The sequence below is a fragment of the Accipiter gentilis genome, chromosome 29 (genome assembly GCF_929443795.1).
Source record: "Accipiter gentilis chromosome 29, bAccGen1.1, whole genome shotgun sequence".
Lineage (NCBI taxonomy): Eukaryota > Metazoa > Chordata > Aves > Accipitriformes > Accipitridae > Astur > Astur gentilis.
In genome coordinates this window covers 3,733,177-3,749,558 of record NC_064908.1, presented here as the reverse complement: position 1 = coordinate 3,749,558, position 16,382 = coordinate 3,733,177, and the positions used below count along the sequence as shown (strand labels likewise).

General features: G+C 49.1%; 2 protein-coding genes across 2 annotated transcripts in view; both read left to right on the top strand.

Moving 5' to 3' along the window:
• LOC126051937 (uncharacterized) overlaps window positions 1-3,175 on the top strand; it is a 183,807-nt gene extending 180,632 nt beyond the window's left edge. The window contains exon 2 of the mRNA XM_049831874.1: window positions 2,930-3,175. The gene's annotated coding sequence lies outside the window, so the exon portion shown is untranslated. The remainder of the gene's footprint in view (window positions 1-2,929) is intronic.
• Window positions 1-16,382, top strand: part of SNRPE (small nuclear ribonucleoprotein polypeptide E) — a 302,587-nt gene that overhangs the window by 198,134 nt on the left and 88,071 nt on the right. The gene's annotated exons all lie outside the window — the stretch shown is intronic.

The window sequence follows — 16,382 nt, the reverse complement described above, 5'->3', positions numbered from 1 at the left end:
CCTGAGTCGGGGTCAGCTTTCCTCGTGATCTGAGAGTCACAGCCCTCACCACAGCCACAGGGCACAGCCGCCCCTTGCTGGCTGGACCACCTCTACTTGAAGATGTGCCACTTCAGGGACCTGAATTAGGACATCCTATCTTAAAATGAGAGGCAAACCAATCTGTTCAAGCCTATCTGTTCAAGTCTATCTGTTCTGCCTGATCAGCTGAATCACTGATCATTCCTGTGCTTGCTGTTTCAACAGCACTCTGGCCCCTCCAAGAGCCCACACGTCACTTAGCAGAGGCTGCTATTTATCCTCGCCAGCAGACTGCAAATATCAAATACCGCCACTCAGATGGTTACCTGCTTTGACTCAGAGATGACACAGCAAGTGTCAGAATTGTTCAGGGCCACCCGTGTTAGACGTAGCTGGCAGGAATTTGACTGGACCCCTCCAGCCACCCGGGCTGCAGAAAAAGTGCAGCGCAGCCCATCCGTTGTTACACACATTTGAAAGAAAAAGATTCGTCTCAGGCAGAGGGAAATTCATTCTCCTTCACGTTCAACAAAACCACCAGCTCAAGAAACAGCAGGAACCGAGACCTAGCCCGTATCCGCTCACTGTACTCCAAACTCAACCCTCTTCACACCTTTCATGCTTTAAAGCCTTGCTACGGGGAAGGCTCACGCAGCCAGGTTTCAGGCATCGCTCGGCTTACACAGACATACTGACATACCCAGCTGTTTCCTTGATTTTGGTTTGGAGTGAATTTCCTCTGCGTCGTCCGGCACCAAGTTCACACATTCATCAAAGCCCTAAAAATCAGCAACAAAAGCCACCGCTGAGCTACGTGCCCTGCTCTAAACTTCAGCAACAACGACACAAACTATCGTGAGCTGTGCTGACGTGGGCTGGACAATTAAGACTATTAATTGGAGAGGCACCCCCCACGCTAGTTTTTCCTGACAGGAAGAAACAGTCTTATAAATTTGAAGAGCAACCCACAAAACACCCAATCCAAAGAGATCCTGATACTCACAGTGATGCAGCCTTCTAGCCGCATGTTCACTTGCTCATAAAGCCACACCTGGATCCTGGACCTCTGCAAAACAATGGAGGGGGAGAGCACAACAGGAACATAAACACTCCACACAATTTTGTCCTCTCCTGTGCATTAAGAACTCCTTGCTGCCGATACCTTTGTAACACTCGAGGCAGTAACTCTTACACATGGTTTCAGTTATGTCCTCAGTAATTTTTAAGGTGGTAGACTATTTTGGAAATCCTCTCTGCCTTCACTGGAAACACGCAACAGCACAGGTTTTAAGGCTGTCACGGAAAACATCCCTGCACACCTGACTGCAAGAGCAAACGTCTCTCACAAAGGTAACTCCTTAAGGTGAGAAGGGAAAATGCCCAACTCGGAACTAGCTGTTCTTCTCACGGATCGCAACGACAGCAAGTTCTTCAGTTCAAGCGAGACCGGCTCCAAAATCCCCATCCTGAATTCGGAAAGACCCATCCGGCGTGCCGCCCCGCTCCCCACACGGCTCGAAGGGCCCTGCGCAAGAAGCACCGGGACGTTCCTCGCACACGGGGCCGAAGCCGCGGCAGCCCGGCGGTACTCACGTTCTGCAGGTAGCGGAAGATGAGGTTCTGGAGCGGAGCGTTAAGGACGCAGCACGGCAACGAGTCCTCGGCAACACGGCCCTTCGGCGCCTCCCGGCCGCACTCAGCAGCTCCTGCCCGCCTAGCCCAGGCCCCCGCCCCCGCCAGACCGCCCCCCCCCCCCGCCACAGGAAGGATACGATGGGCTGCACCATCACCTTCTGCACCTTCTGGCCCTGCCCGCGGTACGCCATGGCTATGGCTGCTGCTGCCGCCGCCGCCACCGGAAGCCGCGAAGCAGGGCGGGAGCGCGCAAGGAGCCCTGGGATGCTGGCGGACCAGGCCGCTCGAGGCGGCTGGGAGGACCCGCGTCTCTACTGCTCCGCGGCGGGGTGGCGAGCAGCGGGGAGCCCCCCCGGGACCCTCTGTCGTCGTCCCCCCCCCCTGCCTCCATCGTCTACCGGCGATCAGGGCAGGTCCCAGAGGACTGGAGGCTTGCCAATGTGACTCCCATTTATAAAAAGGGTCAGAGGGGGAATCCAGGGAACCACGGGCCTGTCAGCCTGACCCCGCTACTGGGGAAGATTATGGCACGGTTTGTCTTGAGGGCGCTCACATGGCAAGTCCAGGACAAGCAGGGGATCGGGCCTGGTCAGCATGGCTTTACGAAAGACAGGTCCTGCTTGACCAACCTGATCTCCTTCTTTGAGCAGGTGACCCGCCTAGTGGATGAGGGAAAGGCTGTGGATGTTACCTACCTTGACTTCAGCAAGGCCGTTGACACTGTCTCTCACGGCACACTCCTTGAGAAGCTGGCGTCTCATGGCTTGGACAAGTGTACTCTTCACTGGGTGAAAAACTGGCCGGATGGACGAGCACAATGGGTTGTGGTGACTGGGGTGAAATCCAGCTGGGGGCTGGTCACAAGTGGTATTCCCCAGGGCTCAGTATTGTTGCCAGTTCTGTTTAATATCTTCATCAACGATTTGGACGAGGGGATCGAGTGCACCCTCAGCAAGTTTGCAGATGACACCCAGTTGGGAGGCAGGGTCGATCTGCTTGAGGGTAGGGATCTGGGCAGGCTAGGTCGATGGGCCAAGGCCAATCGTATGAAGTTCAACAAGGCCGAGGGCCGGGTCCTGCGCTTCAGTCACAGCGACCCCATGCAGCGCTACGGGCTTGGGGAAGAGTGGCTGGAAAGCTGCCCGGCAGAGAAAGACCTGGGGATGCTGGTTGAAGCCGTCTGAATATGAGCCAGCAGTGTGCCCAGGTGGCCAAGGAGGCCAACGGCGTGCTGGCCTGTATCAGAAATAGTGTGGCTGGCAGAAGCAGGGAGGTGGTTGTTCCCCTGTACTCGGCACTGATGAGGCCGCACCTCGAGTACTGCATTTAGTTTTGGGCCCCTCACTACAAGAAAGACATGGAGGTGCTGGAACGTGTCCAGAGAAGGGCAACCGAGTTGGTGAGGGGCCTGGAGCACAAGTCTTGTGAGGAGCAGCTGAGGGAGCTGGGGCTGTTTAGAGGAGGCTGAGGGGAGACCTTATCGCTCTGTACAACTACCTGAAGGGAGGGGTGTAGTGAGGTGGGTGCTGGTCTCTTCTGTCAGGTGGCCGCAGATGGGACGAGAGAAAATGGCCACAAGTTGCTGCAGGGGAGGTTTACACTAGATACTAGGAAAAATTTCTTTACTGACAGGGTTGTCAGATATTGGAATAGGCTGCCCTGCGAAGTGGTTGAGTCACCATCCCTGAAGGTAAAAAAGTGGTTTAGACAAGGTACTCCACAACATGGGTTAGTGGGCATGGATGATGGTTGGACTCAATGATCTTGAAGGTCTTTTCCAACCTAAATGATTCTAACAGGGAAGAATAAAATATTTACAGAAACCATGGCGTACACCAAACCCCATCTCCACGGAAAGAGCCTAGGCCGGGGACAGTGAAGGCTGACAACAGAGCAGGAGGAGGGAAGCAGCAAGGGGGAAGCCTTCCTCGCTGGGCTCTTGCGCGCTCTTCCTCTCTCCCAAAGTCCACGAGCGAGTGACCGACTGACTGACCCATGCTTGGCAGAAGTCTCAGCAGGAGAAAGTCCTTTGGCAGGATAAAGCGTCAGCAGCTTGGGGCTGGGTGACCCTTCTGGAGCCGGAACAGCAGTTTGCTCAGTTTTCGTTTCAGACCTTTCCTCTAGGAACAAAGACAGCACAGTGGACTATCAAAGCACGCAAGTGTTTTCTTCCAAAGAGAAAGTATTGACAATCCACTCCGACAACCGATTTTTCCTCTGCCAGCAGCAAATGCCTGAGGGCCGCCCCACCTTCACAAATCCTCGTAGGAAGAGACTCAAGTTCTTCAAAACTTTAAGAAAATGATTCAAAAGGTAGCTGCTAGGGAAAACGATCCCTGGTGGCAGGGTACACAATAGACCTCAGTCTCAGCTGTCTTCTGCAGGGTCACAAATTCAGACCGCATGTCTGACCAGCAGGGAAGTTCAGGACAACTGCGTGCAGGTACTCCCAATGTCTACCAGTTCACCTGTGCTTTAAGACTCCTTGCAAAGCCTCAGCTAGAAAAAGAATCACCTCTGGGTATCCAACAAAAGAATCAGTTTCCATTTATTTCTTTCTTTATTTTAAGCCTTAAGACTATGCGCTTCAGGTGTCCAGCATTTCAGCAAGCTCCATGAGGAGCTCATCCTCATCCTTCTCTGGGTCCGGGTCAATTATCTCTTCCAGTTTGCCTCCTGAGATCTCCCAAAGAAACTGCTCAAAGTCGTCTTCTACAGAGAAGGGGGCTTCCCAGGCCCCTGTGGAGCTCAACCCCTCTGTCTTTACTGCTACTCCTGAGGAAGCTGAGGTCGAGCTTGAGACCTCTGACGGTGCCACAGAGTCTGCCGGGCTTCCAGGATGCAGTTCAGGACTGGGAAGAACAAGAAAGAGAGCAAATCAGTGTATGACATTCCTTAAGCAGAGAGATGTTTTCTGCAAACCAGCTCTTAAAATGGTAGTTAATCCCTCCTACCCCTCAGCCTTACGCAGGGATTGTTATTCAATTAACCTGGGGCTGCTTCTAGAGTCCAATGTACCAGCAGGTACATTTTGCAGTTTGGGGATTTATCCGCGAAGACACAGCATCTGGGGTCTGGCAAAGAAGGTTCCGTTTTTGTCGCCACAGGCACCTTGCCACCTTTACTAATTTGACTGCAAAAGGGTGACCAAGTCAACCTCCGCAGGCGTTCAGAAAACCCAAGAAGCCACTGAAAAGCTGTACCAACTTGCAGCATTTTCAGACAAGGATCTAGATAAGCAGTCCAGCCAGCTCCTAGAAACTTATTATTTCAGACGAGTTTTTCCTCTGCTGGATTTTGGCATGAATTATCTCAAAACTCTCATTTTTCCACGTGTGAAAAAAAAGACCAACAACCTTCGTTTCACGTGAAAGGCACACTGATGAAGCGAAAGAACAAGTTGTGGTTGTTACCTGGTTTGGGGTTTTCCTCTCCCACCTATGGAGAAGAGGCTGCCCTCTGGCAAAGCCGGAACAAGGGCCTAGGAAGAAGCAAGATGGTTTTTATGATACACAGGTCAAAGACCGCTTTGCAGATTCTTCCTCCGCTGCTTCTCCTCTGGCATTGCTGAGCCTTAACCAAAATACAGAGCCAGGGCACACCTGAAGAAAAGTTAGCATTCCCTTAACGTTTACTAACGACCTTGGGTCTTCTTAAAGAACGCAGCAATTAAGGGACATGGCAGAGCATTATGTAAACACTGCCATTCACCTCGTAAAGAGCAGAAAGGTACTACGAGCGTCCTGTTGACCACTTTTGGATTTAAAAGGGAACGGAGACCCGTAGAACATTTCAGTCTTCCATCTTTTCTCCAAGAGGAGGCTACAACTTGGGCATAAATTTTACTAGGGACCCACTACTGCCTCAGCCGCTCTCCTTACCACAGCCGCTTTTTTAGCTGAAGGCTCCTTCCCGTCGCCACCAGTGGCACTCGGTGGCTTCACAGCCGCCACGGCAGACGGATGACTCTCGGCTGCCTTACGTTTCAGTGGCTGCTTTCTGGGGAAGGTGGCTTTCCCATCCAAAGGCTTCAGGCACCCCTTTGGTTTGGCTAGAGTAAAAGGAAGAGAGAATTGATACCGTCTTGCTCTGCCTCAGGAAAAAAAAACCCAACAAACAAACAGGTTCTCTTAACAGCGCCACAGTCCTTCTAGTTAAGTGTATTTAGCCAGCAGCTAAACAGCACTCGAGCTTCAGCACTCGAGCAAGAGGAATCAGGCAGGGTTTTTTAAATTCACTTTTAGGGCTGTATGAAAGCTCATGGAAAGACAAAAGGGGAAAGCATACTTAATAGCCAGTTCGTACCTGTCTCTGTACGGCTCTGTTCAGAGGGCAGTCCTAGCCTCTCCTTCAGAGACCTGGGGACTTGAACTACAAGAGAGAACAGAAAAAGTTCGGCAGGCTGCATAAATCTCCATTTGCTGTTCACGTTTCGAAATGAGAGCCGTCACGTCACTGGGATTCAGAGCTACCTTGAGCCCGCAACCAACACGCACAAAGAACCACTAGAAGAAAGGACAAACAGCAAACCTAAACAGAAAATCTGTGCATCAAATCCCCATGTCTGCTTAGTAGCTGCACCTCTCTTTGGTGCTTTGTCAGCATTCTCCAGAACCTCTGTATTCTTCCCCAGCCTGTCAGCAAGCTTGCGCTTTAACGGAAGGACACTTTTACCAGCTTCAGAAAGAGAGGAAACAAGCAATACTTTAAGAACGTTTCTCTGGAGGCAGATTTTAGAACAGTCAGCCACAAACTTCCATGCTTCCGGGGATCTTTTCTTAGATTTGCCTTTCAGCTGCTAACCAAATTTGCCACTTCTGCCTGCCGTCAATACACGTCTCTGCCAAAATGTATTTTCCTCCGGCACGCAGCAAAAATACCCTTCAACATAGTCACGTTTAGATGAGGGCACCCGAACAACGCCTCACAAAAAGCTCTTCCTCTGGAGGCTTTCCGTTTTCCCATCCTCTCGCCAAGATTCAGTTGAATCACAGGCTCCTCCCCTAAGACAAAGACTAATCTAGCTCTTCACTGCACAGAAGCCAGTAGCCACTAAGAGCATTGTCCTTCTAGCCCACGTCCCGGCAAAAGGCACTCTTCTGGTAGCCAAACCACAGAAACGAGTGACTACGCGTAGTAGTAGTGCCCCACGGTTTTTGCCTTTCAAAGGAATTTGTGCAGATCTGAACAGCACCACTTATACACAGACTCGTATCACGCTACTGTCCGCAAGAGCCACCGTCAGCCTGGTCAACGCTTCAAAAATTGGCTACTTGTATAATACCATCTTCTATAGGTCTGCCCTTGCATTACTGCCCGGTTTTCCCAGTTATCCCCTTATTTGCATACTGACACTCGTATTGACATTAGCCTCTCTCTCTGCTGCTACTGCACTTCACCCAACCGCTACTTCCGCCACGTGCTGTCGACACATTAGCTCATTCACAAGTCTCACTCAACTTCAGGAACATGAGAGTCCAATTAAGCACATTGGAGGGTCTGTAAGGTGGTGTAATACATGATGAGCTACGGCTTAATGTCAGGCTGATAAAAACCCCTTCTGGACCTTTTACTGCAACACAACAAACTGAGCACCTACAAATGCCAAATATTTGCAATCAAGCCAGGGCCTGGAAGCCTAAAAGCATGGTTTCCATTAGAAAAGGCAGCACCAGCAGGCTAACGTGTCTGAATTATCTTAATTATTACTTAACCTTTCGGTTGAGGAGCCATGAAATGGAAACAATAGTAGTCACTACAAGTAGGGGATATTAACTCACCACCTTGGCTTTTTGTTTTTTCCTTTAGTTTCTCCAATTTGATTTCTTCAAGTGTTTTTATTCCAAAATTTAAATTGTCCTCTGAAAACAGAAAATCATTAATGAAGCTGAGGCCTAAAGGCACATGTTGAAGAGCACACATCCTCAAGCTTCTGACAGCTCAGAACCCTTCCAAAGTCTTCCAAATAAACCCTCTCAACACTCCCCACCAGGACAAAAAGCCATAGAACGGATGGGTATTTTGGTAAGCGATTGGCACCCTTCTTCACCCCTCCTCCCACCCTACAGAGTAAAACCTGCAGTTTTAAGCGTTTTAATCCATCTACACGATATTAGATTCCATTAGACATGGCTTCTTCCCACAGTGTTTGAAAGGACACATTTGCAGGCATTTCAACTCCACGCTGTGGCTCTCTTTTGTTTTACAAAAGTCTACAAGGAGGAGTTGACCTGTCTGACCCAAGGGACACACGACAGTATTAGACAGGAATGAGCTCGTGGAAATAACTGACTCCATCCAGCTACCCGATGTTCTACTGTAGATTTAGAACATATCACTTTGGAGTTCATCGTCAAGTTCTCCTTCCAAGCCATCCTACTACAGCTGCTAGAATACCTTGCTTTGTATCAGCCCCGCGTTTCCCAGTGGAAATTATCCGCGATCCACTACGGGCTTGTGTTGCTGGTTGCTGGACAGGTGTTTTAGTTTCACCTCCTTCTTCAGAAAGCTGCTCTGAAAGTCCAAAATAAAACCTCTTCAGTTATGGAGCAGGGATTATACAAGGCGTTTCATGCTCATGTAGCTCGTACAACGACGTTTCAGTCCACGGTTCATATTCTGTTCGCATTCTTAACTACAAGCAACTGTTTGCGGGAGGTGTTTTTTAAACAGCTGCATTGACTTGACAGGCTCATACAAGCGAGAGCTATACCGGGGAAAAAAATATTTAAGACTCCAGACTCTCGTCCGTAGCTTTAAACACGACACAGTTCAGGCACTCTGTGAAGTTATACATTCACCTCCAGTAGAAATGCCTTCAGTAAGCAAAAAGTACCCATCTTCATCGTCATCTGCAGCACTGATTACAACTGGCTGGAGGATGTGTAGGACTTGGGACCTTTTCAGAGCTTTCCACTTTCATCACCCCCCTCAGCTGCGGAGTGGGACTTGACTGGACAGAAAGTGTGTTTTGCTGCAGTGACGCCTGAGCCATTTTCACATCATCTTCTGCAGGCTCAGGTGGACTTGGAAGCGTAGCTAGAGGAAGACGAGGACCATCTCTCATTTGGCCATGTAAAACTGTCACCCCGACCTTGCACTCACTGTCTAGATACGGTAGATAAGGTAGACAACCCACCTGGCTGCTGAATTCAGAGTTTCCTATTCCCCACCCCTACGAACACACTAGGAACAACGGCTTCCCTTCACACACTCATCTCACCACCCTACCCTCCAGAAAGGATGAAATGAAGGGAAAGCCACCTGAAGTGCAAAGATCACACAAAGCACAGAGAAGCTGAGCATGAAAGAAAAAATTAAACACCAGAATTACAGTCCGTTTAGCTGAGAGCCTGTGACTGCTCACTTCTCCCTACGCTCATCAGTGAGCAGTTACTTGATGCCTTCTACGGCATTGTACCCACTCCGAAGTAATATTCAGAATTAATTCTTTCATGCTTAAAGGAAAAGGGCCCAAGAAACTCACTTTTGCTTGGCGGGAAGAAGCGCCCATCAACATAGCGTCCTTTCGTGTGATGGAACGCGCAGTTGGATTTCTGACAGCCAGCTGGTTGATTCTCCCAGTAGCAAGGAATCTCACTGCGCTTTTTCTGAAGACAGAAAGAAAGAAAAGCTCATGGTAACACTCGCCTTAGGCTTGCTAAGAGACATAGTTACACGTCATGCCAGAGACAGGGCTATCGCAGTGCAGTGCGGAAACATCATTCCCAAGGGCAGTCTATCACTGAAAGCATTTCAGGGCAGATCGACAAAACTTGCGTAAGCTGTAACTACTACATATTATCTAGCTTTCCTGTCGTTCCGTTGGAGAAGTCGCGGGCTCGCACACATCAGTTCAGGGTGGGTTAAACTAAGACAATGTGCAAAATACTGGGATTATTCAGAGGGGAAAAATGCCTTGAACTGCCTAGCTTGAATCTATCTCAAGTTCTCTTTCAGAGCCTTATTTCCTTCCCATCTTCTCCCTCCCCGCCCTGTGCTACCCCAAGACGTCAGAACAACGCCAGCACCTAATACAAAAATGTCTTGCTGAGGTATACCTCAGAAATTGATTTTTCTTCCCCCAACTTCCTCCCACCCCCCTCCAAGTAACAGAAACCAGTATCATTTGAAAGCAAGTAAATCTAGCACGTTCAGTCTGCCGACAGCAAGGAAAAATGCTTTCAGGGATTTAGTTGGAGAACACATCTTTAGGCAAACACTCACATCGACTTCCATGTGTCTCAATCTGCAGGTAGGCTTGAAACAGCGACCCTCCTGCCACCGCCTGCACACTCTCTCACTTCCCAGAGCAGCCGCACAGTGGCGGAAGGAACAGCTGTCTCCCTGTAACCAAAAGGAAACCCACAAAGAGGAAATTAAAAGAGTACAGCCTCAAAAATTATCCATGCTAGTAGAACTGGAAGCAGAATCTAACTGCTTCTTAAGTTAACAGACATCTGGATGTCTCCGCCCCCTCCTCTCCTAAAAACTCAACAAGAAACCCCAAAGCAAAAGCAGCCCAAACATACCTTGTCACAGGTGGAATAGAAATAGAAGTAGCAGTCGTCCCCTTGCTTGGACATAATCGACACCGTCTGAGAACGAGCTCAGGTTCGAAGGGTTCGCTCTCAGCAGGGACTTCCTCCAGTCCTCGTAAGAGCTGCCTTCGCTCTTTCTTGGACGGAAAGTCTCCTGACGGCTCGATCAGTCAAATCGTCTTTTTCAAAGTAACCCTAAAGAAAGGTATCAGTAAGTGAAAAAGGAGAAACAGTCCTACTCCCCGGTCTAACCTTTTTTGTTGCACCCCAGCTAACGCACGAGAGGAGTATTATTGCCCCTACCTGTGGGTTATAAAGCACAAAGTATTTCACTTGGGCAGTCTCTCTTGCTGCTCTGCTTTGTGCCTTTAATCGCTTACAAAAATATTAAAGATGCTTAACGCCCCCCCTGTTGATTAGGACAGCCAGATCACAAGGAAGGCAGAGCCCCAGGAACTACGTGTTCTCATCCCCCTTGTCAATCCGTCAGCCTTACCCCAGACGCAGACAGCTGCTGATGATTTACCTGCTGGTCACCGCACTCCACTAGCCTGACAGCGCCCTCGGTGTCACAAGTTACACAGAGAATGCTGCACTATGATGCGTATGCAAACCACCCATCATGTCGTCTGAAGCGCAGGACAAGCTCTTGCTAACACATCTCATTCTCTGGATGAGAATCTGAAGCCAAGTTGTCCACAGCTGAAGCAGAATAGCCAGAATTTCCACTCCTTACAGTTGTTTTAGTCAACTCTACCTGTTAAATACTGTCTGGACATACATACACATACCTGTTTATGCACACACCAAGAGCGAGTGATGATAAAGTCAGCAAGAGTGAGAGTAAAAATTAGAATGTGGGGCTATTTGCCACAGCAGACTGCATAGAAAGTCTCTCATTTTGAGGGAACCGGCAAACCCAAAAGATCTACGTAACGGTTTGATGAATGTGCCTTCAAGGCTGATGCTTTATAACACGAGGGATTTGGGGGTCAGCACACAAACAGGCATACCTACCTACACGCATACAGTATCAACGTTTCTACACACGCGAGCGTGCACAGCCTATGTTGCACGATATCCGTAGCGAGAGCAACTCTCAGCCCTAATCGGACACGCGGAGTTGCAATCAATTAACAGCAGGGAGACAGCAGATCGAGGATACCGCAAGCTTTGAGAGGCAGGGAAATGCTTCCTTTGCAAGTGGCATGGCTGCATGATACCAAGAATTTGGGATGACTTTGATTTTTAGGAAAGAATTTGTTCTCTTTTTACATCAGAGCCAATGCTACAAGTTTGCCTTCATACGCTCTTCTCTAATCCATATATCCATCATCATGCATTGCAGCAAGATCACGGAAGGTTTGAAAAGATGGCTTAGGTCCAGTTCGACAGCTGATGATTTTTTGGTGCCTCCAGAGCTGAAACTGATCTTCTTTAGCCACAAGCAGGTTTTCTTCATGCGAAGTCAGATACTTTGATTCTTACTCTTTTAAAGATACTAAATGCCATAAAACCTGCAACCACACCAGATAAAGCTCAAATTCAAGCGGTTCTGACCCCTTTCATTCAGACGCTGCGCGTTTCTGTGCAAGTATTTCTGACTCTCTTGGACAAAACAGAATGAAATGGTTCTTACAAATTAATAGCAAAAGGTTGGAACCTTCTACTCACACAAACACTAGCGGATTTTCAAGGAGGTTTTTTTTTTTTCTGGCAGGGAATTTTCCCAAATCTGAAATAAAGAGAGGACAAGGTGGGTTCTCATGTTAGTTATTGGGTTTTGACTGCTTGTCAAAGGGAAGAAAAACAGTTGTTAAGTGCAAGGGTTCCTTCCCTTCTTCAGTATTGATGGGACTATTCACTTTTCACCCTTAGCACCTTCGAAAACAGACTGTTGTGTCATGCAGATTCCTACGCATCTCCTCCTAGAAATTACTGGGTGTGCTGCTGATGCCATTGATAATTAAATGAAATTTCAAGCACGATTTCCGCAGTTTGCACAAGCCAACTCCTAAATGGAAGGCAAGTAAGGACCACTGCTTTGCCCAGCAGAGGCATTCCAACACAAATCAGGAGGAATTCACGGTCTAGAAGGTGCCATTTCTTTTCCCTAGGAAGTGAGACACACCTGTATAGTGCAACTTTACTATATCCACCACCATGGGGGGAACAAGAGAAATCCCCTCAGATCTAGCTCTTTTGAATGTCCAAGCAGCTCAGCATTCCGCTTGTCGCCTTCCATATTCCTGAGCAGGAGTTTGACTGGACCCCTCCAGCCACCCGGGCTGCAGAAAAAGTGCAGCGCAGCCCATCCGTTGTTACGCACATTTGAAAGACAAAGACTCGTCTCAGGCAGAGGCAGATTCTTTCTCCTTCACGTTCAACAAAACCACCAGCTCAAGAAACAGCAGGAACCGAGACCTAGCCCGTATCCGCTCACTGTACTCCAAACTCAACCCTCTTCACACCTTTCATGCTTTAAAGCCTTGCTACGGGGAAGGCTCACGCAGCCAGGTTTCAGGCATCGCTCGGCTTACACAGACATACTGACATACCCAGCTGTTTCCTTGATTTTGGTTTGGAGTGAATTTCCTCTGCGTCGTCCGGCACCAAGTTCACACATTCATCAAAGCCCTAAAAATCAGCAACAAAAGCCGCCGCTGAGCTACGTGCCCTGCTCTAAACTTCAGCAACAACGACACAAACTATCGTGAGCTGTGCTGACGTGGGCTGGACAATTAAGACTATTAATTGGAGAGGCACCCCCCACGCTAGTTTTTCCTGACAGGAAGAAACAGTTTTATAAATTTGAAGAACAACCAACAAAACACCCAATCCAAAGAGATCCTGAGACTCACAGTGATGCAGCCTTCTAGCCGCATGCTCGGAAAGACCCGTCCGGTGTGCCGCCCCGCTCCCCACACGGCTCGAAGGGCCCTGCGCAAGAAGCACCAGGACGTTCCTCGCACACGGGGCCGAAGCCGCGGCAGCCCGGCGGTACTCACGTTCTGCAGGTAGCGGAAGATGAGGTTCTGGAGCGGAGCGTTAAGGACGCCCCACAGACAGACCACGCACCTGCACCTTTCCTGCGCCAGGGTTTGGTAAAAATGCTGTTAACTGCTGTCATGGGGAACAGCTCAACTACCGGTGAAGGCGGAGGCGGCCAGGCTACATTTAATACAGGACCTTCAGGAGAATACGGGCATAACAGCGAAAAATAAAATATTTACAGAAACCATGGCATACACCAAACCTCGTCTCCACGGACAGAGCCTAGGCCGGGGACAGTGAAGGCTGACAACAGAGCAGGAGGAGGGAAGCAGCGAGGGGAAAGCCTTCCTCGCCGGGCTCTCGCGCGCTCTTCCTCTCTCCCAAAGTCCACGAGCGAGCGACCGACCGACCGACCCATGCTGGCAGAAACTCCATGCTTGCTCCCAGCGGGAGAAAGTCCTTTGGCAGGATAAAGCATCGGCAGCTTGGGGCTGGGTGACCCTTCTGGAGCCGGAACAGCAGTTTGCTCAGTTTTGGTTTCAGACCTTTCCTCTAGGAACAAAGACAGCACAGTGGACTATCAAAGCACGCAAGTGTTTTCTTCCAAAGAGAAAGTATTGACAATCCACTCCGACAACCGATTTTTCCTCTGCCAGCAGCAAATGCCTGAGGGCCGCCCCACCTTCACAAATCCTCGTAGGAAGAGACTCAAGTTCTTCAAAACTTTAAGAAAATGATTCAAAAGGTAGCTGCTAGGGAAAACGATCCCTGGTGGCAGGGTACACAATAGACCCCAGTCTCAGCTGTCTTCTGCAGGGTCACAAATTCAGACGGCATGTCTGACCAGCAGGGAAGTTCAGGACAACTGCGTGCAGGTACTCCCAATGTCTACCAGTTCACCTGTGCTTTAAGACTCCTTGCAAAGCCTCAGCTAGAAAAAGAATCACCTCTGGGTATCCAACAAAAGAATCAGTTTCCATTTATTTCTTTCTTTATTTTAAGCCTTAAGACTATGCGCTTCAGGTGTCCAGCATTTCAGCAAGCTCCATGAGGAGCTCATCCTCATCCTTCTCTGGGTCCGGGTCAATTATCTCTTCCAGTTTGCCTCCTGAGATCTCCCAAAGAAACTGCTCAAAGTCGTCTTCTACAGAGAAGGGGGCTTCCCAGGCCCCTGTGGAGCTCAACCCCTCTGTCTTTACTGCTACTCCTGAGGAAGCTGAGGTCGAGCTTGAGACCTCTGACGGTGCCACAGAGTCTGCCGGGCTTCCAGGATGCAGTTCAGGACTGGGAAGAACAAGAAAGAGAGCAAATCAGTGTATGACATTCCTTAAGCAGAGAGATGTTTTCTGCAAACCAGCTCTTAAAATGGTAGTTAATCCCTCCTACCCCTCAGCCTTACGCAGGGATTGTTATTCAATTAACCTGGGGCTGCTTCTAGAGTCCAATGTATCAGCAGGTACATTTTGCAGTTTGGGGATTTATCCGCGAAGACACAGCATCTGGGGTCTGGCAAAGAAGGTTCCGTTTTTGTCGCCACAGGCACTTTGCCACCTTTACTAATTTGACTGCAAAAGGGTGACCAAGTCAACCTCCGCAGGCGTTCAGAAAACCCAAGAAGCCACTGAAAAGCTGTACCAACTTGCAGCATTTTCAGACAAGGATCTAGATAAGCAGTCCAGCCAGCTCCTAGAAACTTATTATTTCAGACGAGTTTTTCCTCTGCTGGATTTTGGCATGAATTATCTCAAAACTCTCATTTTTCCACGTGTGAAAAAAAAAACCAACAACCTTCGTTTCACGTGAAAGGCACACTGATGAAGCGAAAGAACAAGTTGTGGTTGTTACCTGGTTTGGGGTTTTCCTCTCCCGCCTATGGAGAAGAGGCTGCCCTCTGGCAAAGCCGGAACAAGGGCCTAGGAAGAAGCAAGATGGTTTTTATGATACACAGGTCAAAGACTGCTTTGCAGATTCTTCCTCCGCTGCTTCTCCTCTGGCAGTGCTGAGCCTTAACCAAAATACAGAGCCAGGGCACACCTGAAGAAAAGTTAGCATTCCCTTAACATTTACTAACGACCTTGGGTCTTCTTAAAGAACGCAGCAATTAAAGGACATGGCAGAGCATTATGTAAACACTGCCATTCACCTCGTAAAGAGCAGAAAGGTACTACGAGCGTCCTGTCGACCACTTTTGGATTTAAAAGGGAACGGAGACCCGTAGAACATTTCAGTCTTCCATCTTTTCTCCAAGAGGAGGCTACAACTTGGGCATAAATTTTACTAGGGACCCACTACTGCCTCAGCCGCTCTCCTTACCACAGCCGCTTTTTTAGCTGAAGGCTCCTTCCCGTCGCCACCAGTGGCACTCAGTGGCTTCACAGCCGCCACGGCAGACGGATGACTCTCGGCTGCCTTACGTTTCAGTGGCTGCTTTCTGGGGAAGGTGGCTTTCCCATCCAAAGGCTTCAGGCACCCCTTTGGTTTGGCTAGAGTAAAAGGAAGAGAGAATTGATACCGTCTTGCTCTGCCTCAGGAAAAAAAAACCCAACAAACAAACAGGTTCTCTTAACAGCGCCACAGTCCTTCTAGTTAAGTGTATTTAGCCAGCAGCTAAACAGCACTCGAGCTTCAGCACTCGAGCAAGAGGAATCAGGCAGGGTTTTTTAAATTCACTTTTAGGGCTGTATGAAAGCTCATGGAAAGACAAAAGGGGAACGCATACTTAATAGCCAGTTCGTACCTGTCTCTGTACGGCTCTGTTCAGAGGGCAGTCCTAGCCTCTCCTTCAGAGACCTGGGGACTTGAACTACAAGAGAGAACAGAAAAAGTTGGGCAGGCTGCATAAATCTCCATTTGCTGTTCACGTTTCGAAATGAGAGCCGTCACGTCACTGGGATTCAGAGCTACCTTGAGCCCGCAACCAACACGCACAAAGAACCACTAGAAGAAAGGACAAACAGCAAACCTAAACAGAAAATCTGTGCATCAAATCCCCATGTCTGCTTAGTAGCTGCACCTCTCTTTGGTGCTTTGTCAGCACTCTCCAGAACCTCTGTCTTCTTCCCCAGCCTGTCAGCAAGCTTGCGCTTTAACGGAAGGACACTTTTACCAGCTTCAGAAAGAGAGGAAACAAGCAATACTTTAAGAACGTTTCTCTGGAGGCGGATTTTAGAACAGCCAGCCACAAACTTCCAT